This window comes from Megascapheus bottae, unplaced genomic scaffold (genome assembly GCF_031878675.1).
Source record: "Megascapheus bottae isolate mThoBot1 unplaced genomic scaffold, mThoBot2.hap1 HAP1_SCAFFOLD_91, whole genome shotgun sequence".
In the NCBI taxonomy this organism is placed as follows: domain Eukaryota; kingdom Metazoa; phylum Chordata; class Mammalia; order Rodentia; family Geomyidae; genus Megascapheus; species Megascapheus bottae.
In genome coordinates, this window is record NW_028327688.1 from 36,998 (window position 1) to 45,541 (window position 8,544).

Genomic DNA, 8,544 nt, shown 5'->3' on the forward strand with positions numbered 1-8,544 from the left:
AAACATTTAGGATAATTTCAATTTCAAACTTTGTTCAGAAACCCATTTCTAATGTTCTTTAAAATTTTTACTGATATTTGCTTAAACAATTAACACTTTAGCCTTTATGTGCATTTGAAAAATCTTTAAGGCCCAAGGAACTCCCTTTGTTTCCAGGTTTCAAAACTCCAGCAACAGTTTAAACTCAAATAAGTTTTTCCTCAATGCAAGAACTGTAAACATCATCAGTGCACCAAAAGTCTAAATCTGGACTTAGTTTCCTTCTTTTTCTAGAATACATCCAATTGCAATGCAGTAGCATGAACCCAAATTATACAGAGATAAACTTTTAAATATTTATTCCTTTTAAAATACTAATTATATTACCCAGATTTTACCATCAGATTTTCAGTGTCAGTCTGCAAAGAAAAAGAGCGAAGATGTGGATCTCAGTCCACCTGACCAGGTTAAGTGAACAGCCTTCATTCCAGCTTATTTACCCAAGGCTGCACCTTTGCCAGTTCACCGCTCACCCCCAAAACACAGGACTATCCTAAGTTTTCCCATCCTTTCTCTTAGCATTTGATTACCTAGACAGTTTTGAAAGATAGGTAAAGTCTCTGACATTAATAAATAAATTTACATTTTAATTCCTAATATTTATCTCCAAATTTCAACTTAAGGAAATAGATTCCAAATTCCCTAATACCTCTGGGTTAAACAGGATACAATGTTTACAATGTAAACAGCTCTGTGCATTTCAATATTAAATTATTAATGCAAATTTCATTTAGAAATTACTTTTTCTACTTTAGAAAAATACTTTTTACCAGTTTCTCTTTAAAGCAATGCAATAACCCTTTGAGACATTGTAAAACATTTTAACCTAATAATTTTCTTAAAGTTTTAGACTTAGATTTACCCAATTGTCCTTTTGTTTCAAGTATAAATTTATCCATTGTTTTATACAGCATGCTGACAATTTAATCTTGAACATGTTCACTCACTCATTCACACACACTCATACTCAAAGATCTTAAAGCGTGCAAAATTAATATCGGCCGTTCATTTTCCGGAAGTTTGTGTCAAGAGAGCTTTGCCAATTTTACTCTTGCAGGTGAGAACCAGGTTCAAAACAAAACTTTTTACAAGGCAACTTAGCAGTGATTTATTTTTCTAGGGCTTGTTACAACTGCCCAGAATACACACACAAAGATTGCAAGGATCCATATTTAAGATTGGTACCAATTTTGAAAACAAAACCAGACAATAAAAAAAACACCTCACAAAACAAGACAGAAGCAGAGACCTTTAAGTACTCCAAATTTTGATGGCATACATGGCAGCAGTCACAGACTGTTCCATATTAATAGTCAGTCCCAGTCCTGTCACCATAAACACAACAATTAAACAGACACAAAGGACAACACACTTCGCAGCGTGGCTTCGGTGCAAAACCGAAAGGGGAAGGGCGTTCGAGGGGGAGCTCGGAGTCTCCCCTACCAGACGGACTAGAGAATCCTCAGACCGAGGCGAAGCCTCGAAAACAGACCGGGGCGAAGCCCCGAAACCAGACGGACTAGAGAGTCCTCAGACCGAGGCGAAGCCTTGAAAACAGACCGGGGCGAAGCCCCGAAACCAGACGGACTAGAGAGTCCTCAGACCGAGGCGAAGCCTCGAAAACAGACCGGGGCGAAGCCCCGAAACCAGACGGACTAGAGAGTCCTCAGACCGGGGCGAAGCCCCGAAACCAGATGGGTCAGAAATCTGACCCCAGACACCTTCCGGGACGTCTCCCGGAGGCTGCGGTCGGGAGTACGAGCTCGTCAGCTCCTCCACGGGTCCGCCAGATACAGATTGACACGGCCGAGTCACAGATTCCAGAAATACTCTTAACATAGGACAAGACATACAAAAGACAACATGCCAGAAATACTCTTAACATAAGACAAGACATACAAAGGACAACAGAAATTTGCTGGCCAGCTTACCTCCCGAAGGTGGGTCGGTGGTCCCTGGGTGGGGGTCTCCTATCTCGCTGGGGCCTCCAAATGTTAGACTCCCGATTCAGCGGGATGTCTTCCAGACGGAGCCCCCTTCCCAAGGAACAGCGAGACCACACAGTCGGATGCAATCAGCAAGAGGTTTATTCAGGAACATGGGTACCCGGGGGCAACAAGGTCTCCTAGGAGACTTGCGCGCCTAGGCTGGGGAGAGGGGGATATTTATGGGTGGCTGAAGCAGGTTACAGAAGCAGAAGCATAGTTACAGGGTAATGATTGATTATGATCACATTAGGTAAGACTCAGCTAGGGGCTCAGCTAGGGGTTTATTGTATTTTCCACTTGGTTAAACAGGCAGTTGACTGCATGTCTTGTTTCTGGCCATATTTTATTGTTTTTATTCCTGGAATTTCCCTCTCTTATTCAGGTTCATAAGGTATACAGTTTCACTGACTCGAACCAACTCAAACTGCACATCCTGTTGGCTGTTCTTCAGCCCATTGTATAAACTGCAGCTACTTGCACTATTCTAAAGGCCATTCTTTTAAGACTTTGGATTATGTTTGTGTTGTGAAAGTACTTTCGAGTGGTTGCTATTGGTTACTATTACATTATGGGGAGATTTCATATTTCTCAACATTATGGGGAAATTTCATATTTCTCACATGGAGACTCCATGCAGTGGGGAGGGATTGGAGAGCTGCAAGAGTATGGGGAGCTCCCTGGAGAGGGCAGAGTTGCTCATCCCATGATTGGGTGCTAGCTCCCTGGAATTCCCTTCAATCCCTCCTTGGTTTCTGAGGAGTGTCACTACCTCCACCACCAAAGAAGCTTGGCTTGGGGAGATACTGATGTCCATGTTTCAAATGAGTGCTGAGAGTGTCTGGGGTAGCCGCTGGCCAGGTTTCTGACTCTGCTGCCCACCATCTTCCCCTAGTGCCATCTCTTCTATCCTGGACATGTGGCTGGACGAGTACGGGGAGGACTTCTGCCAGCCTCCACATTTTGCCTGCCTCAAGCAGTTGCTGGCTCACCTGAAGAGGCACATGACTGGATCACACGTGGAGAGCCGTGCACAACTGCTCCTGGCTCAGATGGAGGCCCAAGAGCCCAGCCAGACACAGTCTGATGGTGTGGAAACTGGGTGGGAAGGCAGAAGAAAGAGGCGGGATGAATGTGGGCCATCAGAGGGTGGAGAAGGCTCTAATATAGGCCTTGTGCCAGGAAGAAGAAAGACGCTGGAATACAGAGACTGTGCAGAGAAGTTGAAAATGAGGATGTGTAGAGGGATCCAGGTTGGGAAGTCAAAGGGAAGAGGGTCTTTATTCTCTTTTCAAAGACTCAGGCCAAATCCTCCATGGAGAGGGCCTTGTCTTCTGCTGCAGCTCTAGCATTAGCCCAGTGTTTGTCTAAGTAGAAGAAGAAGGCAGCATTGAGCTCCAAGCTCTGGCGTGCAGCCGAATTGTAGGAACATTACCAGGATTAGACCAAAACCCAAAGTCAGCATTGACTCTACTGTACCACGAGATGGGAGCAACAGCATCAGGTGTGGGTGGCAGCCATGTCTTCCCGGGACTATGAGGCTATGTCACCTGCAGTAGCAGCCTCCTTTGCTCTGCTGACTGGGAGCCAGTTTGAAACTTGGCCTCATGGCAGATTCTCAAGGGAGCCTGGAATCCATATCCTGGGAACCAACAATCTGGCCCCTGGTCCACAGCTTGGGTGGGATCCCTTAATTTATGGAGAATCGAAATAGGACCCGGCATGCTTTCCTCACAGGATCTTCCTGTCCTTCTTCAGAGAGCACAGGGGAGGGACTGAACAAGGAGAAGAATGAGGTCTTAGATTTCCCTCCCCTGTTGGTGGCTGAGCAGCTCACCAGGATGGACTCGGTGAGGCCCTGGGCAGCACAGGGTGGACAGGGCTTCCTTCTCTGCATGGCTGCCTTCTCATCCTTCTCCTTCCTCTAGAGCCCAAGCTTTCATCCAGCCTGAGCTTCACCTTGGCTCACGCTTCCTAGCATCACTCTCTTAAGTGCAGACACTAAAGTGTACATGAGACCTCTGTGTCCCAGGAGCTATGCTTGGAGAGGTGCAGCCAGAATCGCAGCTCCTCCGCATTTGGCAGGGACCACCTGAGCCCAAGCAATTATGAGGATTCTGGTGTGTGTGCCAGAGCCTAGTGCAGAAAACATAAAATGCTACAGAAGCAGCATCCATGGATATGAACGAAAGGACAGGCACGGGATGACTTGGGGAAGGCAGAAATTTAGCCTAGGCCAAGGAGGAAGAATCACATTGCACAGCAGACCCTGAAATGAGGTAGGGACACTCAGGTGCTCTCCAGGGTTGGGAAGTGGCATGACATCCCTACAAACCCTCACCCAAGATCCAAAGACCCCTACATAGCCTGAGTTCTCAGCCCAACTGAGGGACCCAATCTGGGGCTGGGCACAGTGTTGTGTACCAGGCAAGGAGACAATCCTTCCTTTTTTTTGCATTTTTTATTGTAATTAGTAAAAGGGTTACATGATATTTGCCAGATAGAAGGTGCATTAATTCACGTACATTGATACCCTTTCACATGTCTTGGTACCCATTTCCTTCCCCCCCCACCCACCCCCATTTTGGTTTTCCCCCCTTCCCTATCAAATTTCAAATAACCAAATACGAATAAATTCAATATATCAGATAACAAAGTGAGATACTATAACAATATGAGATAACCAAGGGACAGCAAAAGAGGTGAGACATAACATAGTACATTAAGGACAACAATCATTCATTATATGGCTTTTGTTTAAATATCCTGGAGGTCCTTTCAATTAGCTTCATACTATATGGCCTTATGTATCAAGATTTTGCTCTATTGCAGATCTCTGCTAGTAGAGCCCAAGGTTTCTACTGATTATGACAAATGATGGAAACCATTGAGCCTAAGTTCCTTTGAGTCTGGCTTACTTCACTTAATATGATTGTTTCGAAGTCTTTCCATTTCCTAACAAATGGGGCGATGTCATTCTTTCTGACAGCAACATAGAATTCCATTGTGTACAAATACCACAACTTGTTGATCCACTCATCAACTGAGGGACATCTGGGTTGGTTCCATATCTTTGCTATGGTGAATAGTGCTGCAATGATCATTGTTGTGCTAGTGGATTTAGTATGCCCTTGTTTCTGGATGGTTGGGTAAATGCCAACTAGTGGAACTGCTGGGTCATAGGGGAGTTCTATATTTAGCCTTTTGAGCCACTGCCACACTGCTTTCCATACTGGTTGAACGAGTTTGCACTCCCACCAACACTGTAGTAGTGATCCCTCCTGGCCACATCCCCTCCAGCATCTGTTGTTATTCGTTTTCCTGATCCTGGCCATTCTAATTGGAGTGAGGTGGAATCTTAGAGTTGTTTTGATTTGCATTTCTTTTATGACCAGAGATGTTGAGCATTTCTTCATGTGTCTATAGGCCATTTTTGTTTCTTCTTCAGAGAAGACTCTCTTTAAGTCTTTGGCCCATTTTTTAATGGGATGGTTGTTATTTGGAGATTAGTTTTGGAGTGATTCAATTGAATCAATCCTTCCTTTGGCAGGAGCAGTTCCTGAAGGTGGTGCCCCACCATTGCCTACATTCTGCCATTTCCCAGAAGGACAGACACGACATGGAGAACTTGGCCCCCACCATCCGGGCCACCTTCACACAGTTTGTTCTCCTGCGTGCTTACCACCTGCTTAGGGGACCACAGCATGCAGCCCTGCTCCAGGGCACGGGTGCTAGAGCATTGGATCTTGGTGGCCATGGAAAGACACAGCTGCTGCCTAGAGATTCTCCCTTCAGGGTCTTATATTCTGAGGTGTGCCAATGTGCTCAGAGCCCTGTGTGGACTCCAGGCCCTCCTGCCCGGGCCATCTTGTCTGGACTCCCACATACCACACATGCAATGGTGCTCACTCCTTCCTCACACTCAGGACCCAGAGGCAACTGCACCCAGGCCTGGTCAGCCCTCTCTCCCCTCTGAAGCCTTTTAAGCAGCTCCCCAGAATCCTTGTACTGACCCTGGCTTAGCCCAGCCAGCAAGGCATCAGGTGGCAGCAATAGCATGCAAGGCTCATACACCCTTCCCATGCAGGAATGCAGAGTCCTCAGGAACTTCTCCTCCCTCCATGCCATCCTCTCTGCTCTGCACAGCAGCGCCATCCAGCGCCTGAACAGCACATGGCAAGTGGTCTCCAGGTGGGTCCCTCTCTCCACAAAAGCTGTGCACACATAGAGACTAGCCAGCTTCACCACCAGCCCCAGAGCCAAGCCTGTATGACCTGGGCTGCTAGCCAGGAAAACAGGGACAGTGCCTGCATTATGCCTGTTCATGCACCGGCAAATGTTCAGTTCAATGTCTCACGGAAGCTGGACAGAGACCCAGAGGAGCTGTCCAGGGTTTCTGTGGTAATTCTACATTTCTGTCCAATTGAAATCCAAGCACAGTTGTCTAATACAACTGGGCTGGACTGCATTGGCACAGGAAGGAGAAACTGCTTCCAGCTCCTGGGTCCTTGGAGCTTCATGCAATCATTTGAAAACCTCCTGTTCAGGCAACTTGCAGGCCTGGCTCTAAAACAAAACCAAGCCTGTCTCCCTTCTCTCTCACTTTCCCATTTGTCACTTCTCTCTGTCCCTCCTACAGAGATAGCATGCAGATATACCAGAAACTGTCAGAGATCGTTTCTCCTTCATGCTCTTACTTCCGGACCAAAGTGCTACTCTTTCAGGTAGAGAGAAAGGGGTCAGAAAGAACAGGGCTAAGAAGGCAAAAGTGGGATCCAGTTCCAAAAAGAAATGCTTTCCCGTTTTTTTTTTTCTCTCCATTCTGGATCTTGAATTCAAGGCATGGCTGTTGTCCACCGTTTTTACTACTCAGTTATCTTCATTTTCAGTCCCAAGCCCACTCCATGTTTGGAGTTGATTGTAATTCACAGACTCAGTGACTGTGGTTTGAACTGGGATCCCCCGATCTCAGGCTCTTGAGTACCTGGTATGTAAGTCAGCTGCACTGCTCAGGAGTGAGTTGCTCTGCCATGGGATATTTCAGAGCTGTCCTTAGAGCCAAACAGACATAGCACACACTTGGTTTGGATCTTAACATTCAGAGTCAGGATGTCTACCTGAAGGAACTGGGTATCTCTGTTCTCCCTAGAGCAGATGCTGCTCACCGCCATACAAAAACAGAGAAGGACTAGACAGGGGAACTGAAGGTGGCTGGGGGTTTTCTTGACAAGGGAGGCCAGGCACTGCTCACTCAGCCCTGAAATCTCAGCTGGACATGACTATGAGCCCAAACCTTGAGACTCAACCATGATACCCCCCAAGTGAGCTAGTCGCTCAGAGAGAGTCACCCACACAAATCAAGAAAGGAAAAGATGTATCTACCTCTACATTCCAACATACTGAGCTCCTTCACACATGATTCCAGAAGCCTCAGTGGGAAGGGCTACAGATTGCACTCCTCAATGCCTTGACCCGCTTATCCACTAGAGTATATCTGGGGAACTCCCCACCCATTAGCATAGAGAAAGGTTTCTGCCAGGGCACAGACACATAGGGAAGAGCTTTGTGGGAAAGAAGCTTTCTCATGATTCAGAGCCCCTCCCCTAGGTGAGGAAATCCAGGAACTTTTTTTAGGAAGTTAGCTGAAAGACCATAATCCTCTCCCTCCTTGACTATTCTACCCTCAGGCTCATAACAATTATGGGAGCACTCACTGACTGGACCCTGCTCACAGAGTTAGAGTGTCTCTTCTATGATTGCCTACAGTGAAGTGGACAAGCCACCATCCCTTCCTATTCCTCGGTCCCCTCCTGTCCACTAGAAGACTGAGGAATCTGGATGACTGATGAGACAATGAGGAGAAAGAAATTTCCAGGAGTCCAGAGAAGGCATTGGCACAGAGACTCAGGGCAGCACCAACAGTGGGAGAAACCACTGGATCCCATAGCCCCCAGAGGAAAGTTATTTATTTGCAGAGTTTGCAGATGAGGAAGCAGGCAGAGAGAGGCCAGTTCACAGCATAGCATCCCTCAGATCTGCTGAGGCAGAGACTTAACCAGAACAGAGCAGCAGGTGGCACTAGCTTTGGCACCATCCATGCTCATGTCAGGGACAAAGGTTGAGAGGAAACATGTCTCAGGAGTTCTGCTCTCCATTGTGACAGGAGCCTGGTGACTTTTCCCCCAAGGAGAAGAAGGCCAAGAGAGGCCAGAGGCAGGCTGAGGACATGGTGAGTGAATGTGTCCTGAACGCACCAAGAGTGCTTGTAAGAGAAGAGAAGAGAGGTCTGCTTGCACATCTTACCTCTTGTTCCCCTGCCTGAAATAACTCCATAGACATGGGATGTGATTCTCATAATCCCTTGCCCTGAGTGGCTGCCAGAGGCAAAGGAGGAGTAGAAGCCCCAGCATGGCAAAGCCTGTGTGGCAGGTGGCCTTCAGAGGCTCCCTAACTTGGGGAGGTGTCAATGCCACCCTTATACTGTTTATTATCCCAAGTGCAGAGAAGGGGCTCTAACAGA